This window comes from Taeniopygia guttata, chromosome 1, assembly GCF_048771995.1.
Source record: "Taeniopygia guttata chromosome 1, bTaeGut7.mat, whole genome shotgun sequence".
Lineage (NCBI taxonomy): Eukaryota > Metazoa > Chordata > Aves > Passeriformes > Estrildidae > Taeniopygia > Taeniopygia guttata.
In genome coordinates, this window is record NC_133024.1 from 102,223,395 (window position 1) to 102,239,456 (window position 16,062).

Consider the following 16,062-nt stretch of genomic DNA (forward strand, 5'->3'; position numbering starts at 1 on the left):
ACCAGGTTCCTGTGCCGTGCCGGTACCGTAGTGCTGCTGCACTGTGGTATTGTTGCACTTTAATTAAAGACTATGCTTCAGTGCATCACACTACCAGTTAACATACAGAATATATTTGGTGACAAACAGAATTCAGCTACATTACATCGGCTGTCATTTTCAGATGACATCTGTGAAAATTAAACTACATGGTAATCTAGAGGAAATGCAGTGCAAGAAAGTCAGAGTCAAAAGAAGGGTATCTTTCTGACCTGAGTCTCTGGTTTCTTTGGTGGGTTTTTATGCCTGTTTATGTATTATAAAATTCAATTCCTCAAACTAAGTAGTATATATTAAGTGTAACTTTAGATAGGAGGGGATTTTCAGACGTGTTACAAGAGTGGCAGAAAAGCAATCTAAAGTCCAGACATATGAAGTGAAAGTACGTGGGGAAACTGACTCAAAAATATGAAATCTTAACTTCATTTAGGGATGAAATATCTGCTCACTGGGACAACCTTTCAGATCTTTAATTTACTAGTAGTGACAATGCTGAGACTTGAAATCCTTGAAGACTTACAGATAACTATGAAAAGTTTCACGTGTCTATTTTAGTGCTCCATTAAGTGCCAAGCTGTATAGTCAACTCTGCTTTTCTTTTTTTTTTTTCTTTTTCCTGATTTTTTTTTTTTTTGGTCTTGCTTGGTTTAAGTATTCAACTCTAAAAAAGGCAGCTCAGCTCCCACTGTGAACAAGTCAAGATAAAGTAGCCAAGTTTGTGTAAATCTTGCCTGCTTCCCCAGCTGCATAGAACATCCCAAGGGATGGGAATATCAACAGGTGAACAGAAGGCACTGACAGCATTATGGAGTTTTTAATAAGAACCGTTTAAACTGGCAGATAGCTAGAAAGGCAGGTTGGCCATTTTTTTCTCTTCCTGAAGTACGACGAAAAGATTCAGCATGCGTTTTGAAATGCATTTCATACCTACATGTTGTTTTGCTTATAAAGGATGTTTTAAGTCAAAGCAACTGAAGGCTGCAGACACCAAGAACCCTCCATTATAGCCTGCTGAACTGCTTCCACTTAATTTCAGTGACCGTCAGATTAGATCATAGATTAACTGACCTTTAGAAAGCTAAAGGATTTCTGGCTAACGATGTAGCTCTGTGTCTATTACTCATAATCTCATGGCTAAAAGCAGAAATGAGATAGAAAAAATGATTACACCGGACACATTTCAGGCACAGCCCCTTTACTGGTATACATCATTAATGAAGTTTCCCTGGTTTATAGCAGCTGAGGATTTTAAACTTTTCATCAGCGTTGCGGAGGCGGGGGGACACTCTCCAGACATCATTTGACACAGGATGAGATTACATCTTTCATAGCAAATAGTTTTCATCATGCACTTTGTCTCCTCCTTGGACCACTTCCTCCTGTGTTTCACTGCACAACCACTACAGCATTTGCATCATGTCTAACCTGAGTTCCCCTTTTGCAACTTAGCTGTCCTCCTTATTTATCCATTGCATCTAGAAAACAATTTATTTTCATTTTCTTTGCGTATTTGGTACTACTCTCACTTGCCCAGTCTTCTTCCTTTTCATCCCAGCTTTCCTCAGACTATGTTTACCAGACTTCCAGCAATCTTCTTACTTTTGTCCATTCCACATCTTCCAGGGAGTGTGGTGCCTAAATTCAGGCACAGGATTCAGACTGAGGCTTTCAGCAGCACGTAGAGTAGGAGGATGTTTTTTCACATCTTGCATATGGCACTGCTGTTCATACATCGCCATATGTCATTCATTTTTTTCTCAGCGGTATGAAATGGTTGGCATTTGGTTGGTGGTACATGGTAATTCACAGATCCTTCATGTCATTTTCTACCCTGTTTTCACAGTCATTTATTCCAAACAACATGTTGAAGTTTGCCCTTGTCCTTGCTGAATTATAGGTTGTTTATCTCACACCATTTCTCCTCAATAAGTTTATCTGGAGACCATCACTGTCTCCAAGATGTATTAGCTGGTCAGCAGTGTTTTGCAATTATCAACCTTTTCATATTTTCAAGAATTACTTTCTGAATAGGTTGTCCAGTCACAAGCCCATTCTAAAAATATAGGCAGTATGTCTGGAAAATAGTCTGATCAAAGTGCTCTGTAATACTTCTTTCATTTATCCTGTTTTCTTTGACATCCCTTATTCATCAGCCATTTCCAAGAACAAACAAGCTACGGTGAAGGGTACCAGCCTCTGGAGATGTTGAATCCTCAGCTTTTGCATCAACAGGGAATTTTAAAAGTTACTAAATTACCATGACTTACCAAATTACAGTCTTAAACTCAGGCTGTGTAAGTGTAGGCAGGAATATCTTTTGCCTACTCCACCTGTTAAATATGACATGACAGTTTAAATACTTCATATTTTGGTTTTAATCGTGGTAGCTTATTCTAATTTATTTTACTTTTTAATTAAAGCACATTACTGTACCCCATCTTACAAAAGATGACTCTACATAGTCTGAATATGTCACTACTGTGACGATTTTTATGGTGAGGCATGTTTCTTTTTTGCCATCCCTGATTTCTAACTCGATGGCAAAAACTGAAGCCAGGAGAAATGTTGCCAAACACTCCCTTCCTCAGTAGATACTAAAAGAGTGAAGGTTCCCTTTTGTGCCTGGAGGTCCAGCTGCAAGAGGTTGTGGCTGGGGCAGGCCTGAACCCCACTGAGGGGCTGTGGGGTGAGGCAGCAGAGTGCAGGCTGGCTGCAGCCACTCTTTTCTTTGTCAAGTCAAACTGGGAACTGCTCTTCTCCAGTTATAGGTTAACACAGGTACTTCTAACCTGAAAGTGAAGCCTAAAACCTGGGAAAACTAGCAGGCTCCCACCATTCATCAGGACATCTTATGAATTAGCGTATGTCTCTGTGGTTTTTTCAAACTGCCATCCACATCTACCAGTGTGCAAAAAAGTAATTTAAGGACAAGTTTGCTGACATGTCTAGATCTTGTGAATACTTTGCTGAATTAGGGATGTTCATTTTTGACCATAGGAACAAAAAAAAAAAAATCCTACAATTAGGTTGGGTTTAAAATAGCTGATTTATAGTGTGAGCTGAAAAACAGAATTAAAATTCTGATTTCCTATTGCCTTCTTCATTAAAAACTACAGATGTTTGGTCTGGCACAGATGCTAATATATCCATCATAAGTTTCCCTTACACATTAAATGCTGTTTAAAAACTGCCAAACCTTTAAAAATAATGTTTTCCTCAAAAAATCACAATGTTACCACACAAATCATTGGACAACAACCAGCGCTGTCTGAACAAGTTTTTGGCGTGAATTTTTTTCCTTCCCAGAGGCAGAGTGGAACCTAGGCACTCAAAAGAAAATTGCAACATAGCCCTTTGCACTGCAAACTAGTAATGTGTTTGCTGTTCCTTCAGAAATGAATGCAGCTTACTCGGGGAGAAGTGGCTCTCTGCAGCTGCCAAGTTCGTGAAAAGCATCGGCTGTGTGAAACCGCGGTGGAACGCCGGGCGCTGCCAGATATGGGCAGGGACTCGGGGCCAGCTCCCAGAGCTTATATTTAGCCTCTAGTGCTGGCAGAGGAAAACCAGGTAGAAGATATGAGAGTGGCTTGAGCTTGTAGCACACTGTAAAAGGAAATGGTAGCCGGCCGTGTGCGAAACTCAGCGAAAACAGGGACAAATGAAAACCCCTTCTTAAAACCTCCATCGCGTCCCGCCCTGCAGCATGCCCTTTCTCAGATGAGAGAAGGGAAAAGCAGTCAACAGAGAGAGCCAGGGAGGGATGAGTGGGAAGGAGCAGGTGGAAATGTCAGGTAGGACCCAGGCAGGGTTCTCCTGAGGTTCAGTCTCAAGTGGAGGAAAGTCAGGGGGAGAAGGACAGCCTTACAGGGCTGCATCTGGCAGGAGGGGTCACAGGAGCAGGTGAGGTGTGGAGCACTTTGGAGCACCTGGAGGAACCATGGCTCATAGTGGCACCTTATAGATGCAGAGCAGTTCCAGTCACTTCTTAGAAACACAAATTTGTTGACTGCACACTGTCCATGTGGCTTGCCTGGGGGAGAACTGTGCTCATGGAGAAGTGAACTGATACCTGTATGGGGGCTTGACAGATGAAAAAGTTGGAGCACCATAGATGAGATCTGAGGTCAGAGACAGTTGGGAAAGAAAGCTGGAAGGAAAAAGACAAAAGAAGAAGAGGGGAGGTCAATGTGTTTGATGATAGGAGTGAAAAGAACAGGAGAGCAAATGAGAGGACTGCTGAAGGTTAGAGACCCCAAGGCAACAGGCAACTAAACCAAGCAGGACAGCTGACAACCAGCACAAAAACCTGAGGGCGTTCAGGCCAGCACACACCAGTACATGGGGCTCACTGGTGCTGTGCCTCAGTGCCTGTAAGGCACCTGGCCTGGCTGGTGCTTAGTTCTCTGGAAGAACATGCTGGTAGGGAGTTGCAACATATGCCAAATTTATACACCCAAAAAGCATCCATTATCTTCCCTATCAAGCATCCAAGTGTTTGCTATGTTCCATAAAACTGAAGAGTCAACACTGGTTCCATATAGAGAGTTTCAAAGAGAGAAACAGCCCCTCCAAAGGTCTCCCCAGTGCCTTTCAGTCTGCATACAGAAGTAACACACACCCCCAAATGTTTGACTTTGTATTTTTCCACCAATTTCCCTGCTGCCAGTTAATAAAAATGTGAAGCTTACTGAGTCTGTTTTTTTAATTCCCCAGCTAAGCTTTCTCACTCTACCTGTGCAATTGTCCCTCTGCTGTCTTTTCATGCTGTGAAAAAGCATGACCTCCTTCAGCTGGCTCAGCTGGCTGCCCCCATGTCCCTTTCTCCCATCTCATCCATCCCTTTTGCAATATCTGGCAGCCTTCTCCAGCAGGTCTCACCCATGTTCCTCCTCCAGGCCGTGGCATCTCCTTCCTAATGCCTGCACAACTCTCAGCATCTTTTGGTCTCCCTAAGCTTCCTTCTTCATCTTTTCTGCTGCTTTTCACATTCCTGTCAGTGTGTCCTTTCTGCCATTTTGGTTGGGTTTTCTTTAAATTTCTCCTCTCTCATCCTCCCCTCTCCTCAGCCACAGCTGGGCCCATTGCTCCCACCATTTTCCCTATATTCCTCAACAACTTCCTTGGCACTCAGATAGGTCCCCACTATGCCCTGCAGTTGTATCTCAGCTGCTTGTGATTCCCACCATTCATCCTTTCCTTTTTCATACTGCCAAAGCACTCCAAGAGTGCCCTGGAAGTACACTTGGTTTTTTTGTCACTCCATCTGCTCAGCTTTCCCAGTTCAACCCTGCACAGCTCAGTTACAGTTCTAAAGCATTTTGTGGTTTGTTCCTTTCATCCCTCTTCTAAGAAATGAATAAAATTATCTGGTTCTATCTACACTGAACAGACAGAACCCCAGGCATGTCATTTTCCTCATCATGCTTTTTTCTTCTCCCTTTTCTGTTCTCAGTTCCTCAGTCTTTTATGACATCTCTAAGCAGCCATGCATCTTCTGCAGTCCTTCAAGCATCACCTGGCATTTCTGTTCCTCGTGTGGAAGAGGGAATAAGAGCAGAAGTAGGTTCCCAGGCCACCCCTCCTCACTCAGTGTACCAATTAGTCCTCTCACCAAAGTCAACACTTTCCACCCAAAGTGGAGCTGATAAATCACCTCCTCCACCTGCTGGTCTTCCTCACTCCAGCTTTCCTCCTGAGGGATGATGTCTCAAACCCTTTAAGGAGCCCAAACACAGGAGCCATTATTGTGTGAAAAAGAAATATACTTGAAAAACCAATGGTGGCAGACTGTTTTAGACTCTAGCCCTTTCCTGAGCAAGTCAAAAGCAGCAGGTAGAGCTGACATGATATATGACATGAGCCACATGACATAGAGCAAACATGGTGTCCAAGTTCCCCCTTCACCACCACAAAGCCCAGTGAAATCCCTGCACACATACGTGCTTCTTGGCTTCAGAAGACTGCTGATGACTCAGATAATTTACAATGTTTTTTGGAAGAGAGGAGCTGTATCCATAGGAAGTCAGTCCAGAGAACATCTTAATATTGAAACCAAGTGCTGTACAGCCATTTCCTCTTCATTTTTGGTGCTCCAATATACACTTGTGAAAAGTACCTTACAGGTGATGCAGCGTGTTCAATGAACATTCATTTATGCAAAGAGTAACAGAAAGCTGTTGCACTTTTACTGTCTGCATTCTTTTAACTGTGGGGAACTCAATGCATGCAAGGGCTCAATGGACGGCTTTGTCAGAGGTGTCCCAAACAATCACAGGTACCAAGAGTTTGGCACTGACATCCTGATTTTCTTCAAGTAGTGAAGTCCCTCAAGAGAAACTTTCACATATATGAGAATATACTGGAAGTTCAGAGGTTATTCAGAGGTTAAAGAAAGGAACCTTTTCTCTATGTCTATATCTACATGTAGAATGTATGTATGTTTGTGGTACACTTTATTTACTGGGCCTAGATGGTCAATGAAGACCTGGGGAATGTCAGAAGGAACTGATATGACTTCATTTTAGGTCTGTCTGTGAGAGAGAAGGTGAAGGTTGTGAGCTTCAAATAAATTATATCCCTCAAATATGCAACAGCCTAGAGGTATGCAGAGAGGGGACCAGTCATTTTCAGGTCATGAAACCTCTGGCAGAGAATCCAGAGGTGGATTAAATAAATTGGAGTAAGTCTGGATGCTTTGTGAAAAGCCGAAGTTGAGTACCAAAGCTGGGTTTTTTGTTTGTTTTTTTTTTTTTCTTTTTTAATCAGTAAAAATAATAGGTTGGATGTGCTTTAACTGAATTTTTGCAATTTTCTGAACATTGTGTTTCACATATGGTTGATCTATATGTTATGAGTAAGAGTAGTGACAAACATCACTAAAACAGGAGAATTTAAGTGTATGCCTGGGATGTTGCAGTTGTAGCTTTCTCACCAGAAAAAGAGAAACTTGAAGAGTGGTAAACAAATTCATGTTCCACTGGGACAGCAATCCTAGAAGCAAATGATATTTTAGCCTAGAAATTTAAAGCAGATTTAAAACATGTTTGCCCCAAATGTACCCAAATGTCTTACTCCATGTACCCAAATGTCTTACTCCATCTTCAGGAGGTTTGCTGAATGTCCTTTGGCTGTTCTGTAACATGGTAAATATTAACCTAGCATGGGTGATTCCAGGAGGCTCTCACTTTTAAGTGTTTCCTTTCCACAGCATACATAAAATCTGTCCAAAAATCACTTTGTGATGAAAATCAGTTTTCAATTTTGTCTGCTGATATGAGTCATAGCATGTCATGAGTGAGACGAACCCAGGTTTCTTAACAGACTAACTCCACCTGTGACCACCTCCTCAGCCAGTGAGGCTTGAGTTACATGCACCACAGGGAAACTTATCTTGCCAGCCATACCTTCATTCCTTTACTGTCCTGGCATGGCATTCTCCCATCCTGTGCAGCTCCCCTGGTGCACAGGGTGGTCCTGGCTCCCCACACACCCTGGGGTCTGCACCCCATGCCAGCAGCCGTGGTGAAGAGACCCCTGCCCTCCTCCTCTTGTCATCCTCCTTGTGGCCTTCTCCTCTCTTCAAAACACAGCTTAGGCAGGGCTCTCTGCTTCCTGGGAGATTTTCTGGTGTTTCTGAGCTCAAGAGGATGAATAGGGGTTCCTGGGAGGGCTTTGGGGCTCTTTGGAGGCCAGACAGAGCCAGGTGCTCCCTGGTGTTTGTTCCAGAAGCACAGACTGGCACGTGTGGCACAGGTGTGGCTTAAATGCTTTTGGTTCAGATCTGAAACAGGTCTGGGGAGTCAGTAGATGAGCAAACCATGCAGACATAAATATTCCAGCAGCTAAAACCAAATTTTGCTAAAGCACAGCTCCTTCTGTTGCACTGAAAGAAATATGACTTTTAACTTTTGCCAGGTCTTTTGGAAACATAGGAACATAGGAAAGCAAGTGACACATTTAAATAGAGTTGTCAGCCTGCTATTTAAATGCCAAAACAACCCTTTACTGATTTTTTTTTAGGTGGAATAAATGTTCTCTTTATATATAAAAGTAGATTTTGAACTATAACATAGTTTGCTTATCAAAATACAAGAGCCACTCAAACTTTCTCTCAAATGTATCTCTTTTTAAAAATGTGTTTATATGACATTCTTGCTATCACTGTAACAAAAAAACCTCAAATATTACATTGTTTCAAAAGTAAAAAAGGGTGATACAATAAAAACATCCATAATTCTCCCAAAACCTAAAACAATAACTTTATTTAATTGAAATCAATGGGTCTGTTCAGGATTGACCATGTAAGTGCTGAATTGCATGTATAATCATTACAGTAGGAGGCTGTTAATGTAAACAGAATTTGGTATACTTTAAAAAAATAATTTGAAAATGCAATATTAAATAGTAAGGGTTTTTTTTATTAGTAAATAGCTCTAAAATACTCCAAAAATAAAAAGTAGTGAACCATGTTACCACCATTGTTGATTAGGGATTGTGGTGAAGTCTAGGATTATGAATACCAAGGCATTGTTTAATTCTACTTAATTAAAATACTTCTCATTCTCTTTGTTTATTTTCGCCTTAAATAGGTAGAAAAATTATAGAATGTCTATGTGTTTCTTGTGTATGTGCATTTATTTCTTCAAAGACAGAGATTTATGTGTAGAATGATTTTCATTTCAATACTTACATGTCATCATGGTTTATATATATATATATCTGTGTGTGTATGAGTGTGTGTGTATGTGTAATATGTGATCATAGTTTTAAAATTAGGTTGTGAAAATATTGGCTCCTTGTTGTTTGTTTTCCATGATAAAAAAATCATACTGGGGAGTTTATAGTTGGTGTGCACCACGTATCCCAAGCATTGCTGACTGTGTCCCCACAGTTCAGGGTGAGACCAAGGGGATGATTTCATTTTGTCTGTGCCTGCGTTGTGCAGATGTATGCTTTTTAGTACAGGTCAGAAAGGGCTACACCTGACCAAAACAGTTTCACAGGACAGCAAACAGTTGACTGGGTGCTCCATTTCCAAAAGCTCAGTTTAAGAATGTAGGATATTATGGCAGACATTCATTGCCAGAAGATTAGGACCTAAATTACTCTGGTGCAGCAGATCCATACGAGTCTTTTGAGGAACCTACTCCCCTTTTTTGACTGGGGGACTGGGCTGCACAAGACCTGAATGAGGCCTCAGCCTTGGGCTGGATTTGCAGACACACTCCATTTTCCTGACTGTGCATTCAGCAATTTGAGCGCAGGCTTAATGGCCCAGAGAGCCTTTCAGCAGGATCTACGACTGAAAATATCATTGTGGTCTCCAGTGTGAAGCACTGAGCACCAGCTGAAGATGTCTTCTCTGCACACACCAACCAAGCCAGTGTGTGCTGCACGGGGACACTTTCTCTTCACAGTGCATTTCTGTGGGCACAGCCGCCCACAGCTGTGAAACACAGCAGATTCTGAGAGAATATTATTAAACATTTTGGTTTCTCTTACTTTGTTGCCAAGTAGATACAGTGCAAAACACAGCTCTCTCTCCAGAGACTGAGGCAGATTTTTATCTGGTGTGCATGCACCAAGATCCTGTGTTTTTGATGCTGGTAGTAAGTTGAGGAATACTTGGGCATGCATGGGGCTTTCTGACTGGGATGGCCAGTGCTGTTGTAAATCTGTTGGACAGATCAGCCTGACACTTGAGGGTGAATGGCTACTAATCAAATATAAAGCAAAACCAGAGACTGATCAAACAGTTTCATGCCTAGATACCTAACAGGCTCACCTACCTAATTTCAGTATGTTTCTCCTTCGGGAAGATCCCAAGTCAGATGTTAGCACCTGCAGCCATAGTACTTCTTAGGTGATAATATGTGTAAAATTTAGTACCCTTTAAAGCAATAATTGCAAATACTCAGTCTACCCAACAGTACCATTACCATGTGTTTGAAGTGTGATGTCATACCTGTAATGCAGTTACAATACTGACATGTAGAGTCTGTGGGACAGGAGGTGAATAAAGCACTGCAATACATATAGCCCATACTTATACCAGTGCATCCTACCCCATGTTGCTCTTCATGTGTCCTGAATCCATGTTCCATGCCTGCACATAGCATTCAGGCTTACTTGGCCTTTGAACCTGTTCTTAGAGGTATGAAATGAGGTCAGGCTGCAGTTGTGTGGCTGGGACTTCAATCACTTTGCCAAAAGGGATGCATTTAACACCACTCAACTGTCCAGAGCCTGCAGTCCCATAGTCACAATTTCCCTGAGACAAACACTGCTGCCTGGAAACACAGTTGTTTAGATGACTACCTTACAGGATGTTAGTATCCTCCAGGATTTTACTCTACACTGTGAACTGGGCTCCCACAAACAGGCAAGTGTAGGAAAAGCAAGTAGGATTCACAGTGCATTTCTCAGCTCTGCACAAATGTTTGGGACAGACAAGTCTGCACTGTGGGATGTTCAGCAATCCACACCCTCCTTCACGTCTGACATTCATGCAGCAAAACCATTTATGTTTTACATTCATGTGTTGCACCATTTATGGACCACTAAGTTGGACATTGCTTAGGGTTTGTTACAACAGTGTGCTAATGATGGTATAGCTGGTCAGCTCAACCCTTGCCAGTCAATTGTTATCCACTCAGCGAAAAGTGTTGTATAAATTAGGCTAGTGCTGATTCTGTCTGCATGCTGAAGGATCTCGTTTAGCTGTAGTATTTTATTGTTTTAGTGAGAACAGGGTATGGAGCCAGATGTTTGCTTCAGCTGGATGCAAACATTCTTGCTCTGCCTGTCACATCCAGTAGCAGTTTGAGCCTGCTATATGGTCCAGGCTGAAATCGAGCCTGCTGGGAGAGGCCACATGAGGCAGGCCAGGTATTTAGGCAACAACTGGTTGATTGCAGCTCCTGTGACAAAGGGAGTCTGGATTAGTGGTTTCACTTGGCTTGTCAGAAGATGGGAGATGAGATCACTGATCTAGCTGGAAAAAAATAAGTCAGCAGGGGGAAATTATCTCACCCTCTTTGTTGACATTACTGTAGAAAGCAGTTCTAGAGTTGAGCAGTGTACATTGTTATTTTTAATACTGTCAGCTAGGAAAATTCATTGCACCTTCATTATATCATATGTTATTGCAGGTACCGATTTGGAAAGGGCAATTCCTGCGATATGATTCTGATCTCCTATGTACTATTTTTGCACACAAGAGCAGTTCTTGAGACCTTGCCTGCATTGGCAGCAAGCTGGGATATGAATTTACAGCATCCTAGTTATTTCATGTTAATTCATCTGGTGTTTGTCTCTGCAGATGATATTTCACTCCACTTTGAATGTGAATCAAGCTGTGCTTCACAGATACCCACAAAGAAAGCTGGTGCAACATAGTTTGTCCTTTGTACATTCACATCCTTTTTCACAGGACACTAAATTCCTCTTGCAGACAAGTGCTCCAATTCAGTGGGGTGATTTCAGACTTAAATCAACCTGAGTGGGACAACACTGGTCCAGCTGAACTGATAGTGTTACAGGGATGCAGCCATTACAGTGCAAGCAAAAACCTTAAATCAAAATCCTCACTTAGGCTCCAAAATGCCATCAGAGCATGCTTCCATTTCAAATTTTCAGCCACCCAGTTTATAAGGCTCCCATATATCCTACCATGAGTCATTACCCATTTCAGACAGTCTTTTGTGCCATCCACATCACGAAAAGGTTACTTTTTGTTTCAAAATAAACTTAAAAAAAAAAAAAGAAAAAAGAAAAAAGGCTACTTTCTGATCCCCCCACCATTCCTTTAGTCCAGTGTAGACTAAAACAGGTGAATTAGTAACCATGTGGCTATTAATACTAATACAGTAGGAGAGGAGAAGTAATGCCTGAGAAGGGAGAAACACCCATAGCCCAGCTTTGCCACTAGTGAAGTCTGGTCCCTCTGGAAGACAGTTTGATGCTTTATTGGTGTTAATTGTGGCAGTTAATGGGCACCATACATCCTGGTGCAGTACTCAGCCTCCCTGAGGGGCAGATCTGTTGTTATTAGTGTTTTGTACCTCTGCATTAAAGTGGGATTAATAAAATCTATTAGCCCCAAAATGCTACCTTCCTCATAGAAGTTTGGAACTTCACAACCTGTAAGTGGCATTTTACTCGGAGAGGTTTTACTCAAGTATCAAACACATATTGAAACATACAACCTTCAAAACAATAAGGGCAAAAAAGATGAGACCCACAGTGTACTATTATTTTCTACTTTCATAGATGGGTAAAAGTGCAAAAAAGAGAACCAAAAAATTCTTTTTTAGTCATTCCCCTTTATTTCTCTGATGGAAGAAGTCTATTTGGATATCCAAGCCTCGTATTACCACAATAAGATCAAAAATTCACATGATTTTAGCGCAAAATGGAACATATCCCTCACTTGTTTTACAAAAGCATGCAGGAGCCCTTGCTTCAGGTAAGCAATTAAGCCAAGCAAATAGAGAACTGGTTTGTGACTGCAGTGACCAGAAGGTCACTTTGCTGCCCTCTCACAGGCTCTAGGGCTGCCTAAAACTCTTCTCCTCCCTCCCTCTGCTTTGGTCCTGCTATTTGCAGGCAGGAGCAGAGCCAACACTAAGCCTGGGCTGCCCGTGCCAATTCATGAAGGCCCCTTGCTTGAACAACCACTTAGCAAGGGAAAGGATGCATTTCTTTCTTGAGGTTTGAAAATGGTACTAGAAAGAACTGTTTCAGTGCCTGCACATAAGTAGTATTTTAAAATGAGGTTAATGATTTGATAATCTTAAGGAAGATAAAATTTTGCTTTCATTTTCACAACTTCCTACAAGTGCTTTTTTTCTGATGTATGCTTTGCATTGATTTTGCAGAGCATGTGTAATTGCAAGACTTGTTTCTGAAGGAGGCAAATGAAACTTTTTATAGCATTTTCAGGCTACTCATAAAAGTGCTGTATTTAAGCTAGGCCTAATTTATTTGGTTTATTGATAGTATTACTATTATTATCATGTTCTAAAATTAAAGATAGCCCATCTCAGGCTGAAAAACCTGTGGATATCCTCAGCATTAACAATAATTTTCTTATTCATTTTCTTTGACTATATAAGTCAGAATGTCTGCTTTCCATCCTCCAAGATATGGTAGGAGTATCTCCTAAATGCAAAGCAGCAGAAAAAGAGAATAAGGAAAAAAAGTTTGATTCCCATTTTGTCCAATACCTTTCTCCTATCCCTTTAACATTTTCCTTTGACCCTGAACCTCTTTTTCTTAAAAAACTCCCATCTTACTGTGTTCTTCTTGTTAGCTCATGATTGTACAGCCTGACTGTAGGGCACGACCGGTGAATCATAACAGTAAATGTCAGCAGGAAAAGATCTCCAGTAGCCCATTAGCTGTTTGAGTTCATATTTATTATTTACTGAATGACCGTGAATAATGAACAAGTTGCTTTAAATGATTACAGATTTGTGGCTAAATCTCTATTAAAAAGGGAAAATCAGTTGAAGCAATTACAGAATTTATTTACAAGGAAAAAATTCCTTTCATCTCATTAATATTACATGGAGTAGATGTAGCAACAGTGAGAGAAATAGAGGTAATTGGTGCAAATTGATTAGGGATGCAAAAAAATGAAAACTCTGAAATGACAGAGAAGTAAGAGAAATTCTCTCAAAATACTTCCGTGGAGATATCACCCTAGTCTCTGTGGGCTAGACTTACATGAACATCAGCGAGTTAGAGTGTTGGAGATTTTTACCCAGATTGTGTTTACAGTCAGTATTTAGAGGCAAATTAGGTTAGGTAAATCCCATCCTAGCTAAATACAGCTAATTTTTTGACTGCCAAGCCTAATTTGTGCTTGAGTTTGGGCCTGATTTTTTTCTGAGGAAACTGGATCAGGTCAGGAGTGTCACTGGTGCAAAATTCTGCAGCTTTAGGCATGTCCTCCTCAATGTAAATGATAATTCTGTAGCTATTGGACACATGGACAGAGAAATCACCAACTGTACAATTGAAGGAAAATACCAGCTCTTAGATTGTTTGTGTAGCAAACAACAAAAGGCAACAAAAGGAACCCATCCTAAAATAGGAAAGTATCCAAATATTTTTCTCTTGACTTTGTGGAGCACATTTGGTGACACCTCTTCATGCATTTACTTAAGCAGTTCTCTAAATCAGATTCCATTTTAGGGTAGTCTTGAAGATTATGTAAGAGCAAATTGTGGTTTTATCTTTTCTGCTTAAAGAAGGAATGTGGTATCAGAAGTCATGTTATCAAGCATTATCCAAAGCCTTATACCTGTTAAAATGTCGTGTTCAGCATCATATTTAACTAGCTCTAATTTCCTTCTCTCTTATACAGTCAAATGTTCCCCATATTAATATGGCTATTTGAGTATTTTTAGGCAAGAGCCTATTAATGCTGATTTTTTTTTTTTTTTTTTTTTGCAAAAACATGCTATAGCTAAAGCTCATGATGGAAGTAATTTGTAATATTCAATGACCTCATTTTATTCTGTTTTGCTCACTCAATGCTAATGTGTATGATGCCATGTGAAATTCACAGACAAGCCTGTCTGCAGGACTCATGGGAGCCATAAATGGATTAAACCTCTCACTCCCTACTTTGGCAAGTGATCAGTTACATTTAAATAAAGGTCAGTCTGTCTTTACAAAGAACACACTAAAAGCAAGCTTAATAGCTTTCCCTACTGAGCCTAGAACATAACTATTTGAAGCATAATTAGCAGTGGGGTGCCAGTCACTGATTGTGCTTTTTGCTTGATTTTATGTCTGGGGAGTTCCAGTATTCCCTGTTAGCTTTAAGAGGGGGCACAGTGCTAGTTATCAAATTGACAGTCTTGACCTGGCCTCTGAAGGCAGCTGTAAAACACTGTTGGGGAAAATTAAGATGAATGCCAAAGCCAGGTCTGTAATACTGCTACAAATTGGACATTTGAGGCCCATGCCACGACTCTAAATAACAAAATAGGTAAAATATCTGATATACATGAGTGTGAACTTTGTTACACTAAACACCAGGTGATAAGGAGATACACCAGGTGCCCTATTATCTCATCTTATGAGCTCTGTGCTGTGACTTCTTTATAAAATACTCCACACCTATTCTTTTCAGCATAACAGAGTGACCAGATCTGCCATCTGTCAAAATACAGATTGCAAGAAGGGTGGAGTCAGCAGCAACTGCCCCTACAGTAAAAGGTGCTGACCTCAAAAGGGTTATTTTGTCAAGTTAATTAAATATTTAGCCTGTATGAGGCATTTAAGAATTAACATGGTTATAGACTCACAGCATCACAGGTTGGTTTGGGCTGGAAGGAACCTTCAAGATCATCGAGTTCCAACATCCCTAATATATCCTGTGGTATTCCAGTTCTTCAAAATACCTCATTTGCTTGGGTTTTATGGACTGGTATTTATAGCCCTTGTAGCAAAAGTGATAATTGTCTACAGGTGGAGAGAACAGAGCTGATACAGCAATTTTGGTACTCTGCAGACAGCCTGAAATTCTAAGAGATATCTGTGAATTACCTTGACCTTCCTGACTTGGACATCAGCTTCCAAAGTTCAGCGATTGCACTTCAGTATTATCAGCAACTAATTTAGCACTGATCACTTTATCTAATACTATCAGAGAAGATGGGTAAGAGCACAACACAGTGGACTGACTTTTGGGAATTTCTGGAGATAATCCAAGTGCAGACCAGAGAAGCAGAAAAGTGACAGCAAAATCAGCAAAAGAATAAGGAGGAGGAGGAATTAAAAGGCAGCAAAGAGGCTGGGATTATATGGAAAAGAGCTCTTAAGTAAAGATGAACATTATAATGAATTATTATGAGAAAATATTACCATCTCGCATTTTAGGTGTGATACAAAGACTATATTCTGTTTATCTCTGTAAATCATCAAACTACATTGACTTTAGCTCCTCTTACCTGGTAGATGGTCAGTGGCTGCATTCCCAGCTCAGGGAGAGCAGAGATCTGCGTCCTC

General features: G+C 40.9%; 1 protein-coding gene across 1 annotated transcript in view; it reads left to right on the plus strand.

Moving 5' to 3' along the window:
* Positions 1 to 16,062, plus strand: part of PTCHD1 (patched domain containing 1) — a 45,910-nt gene that overhangs the window by 15,043 nt on the left and 14,805 nt on the right. The gene's annotated exons all lie outside the window — the stretch shown is intronic.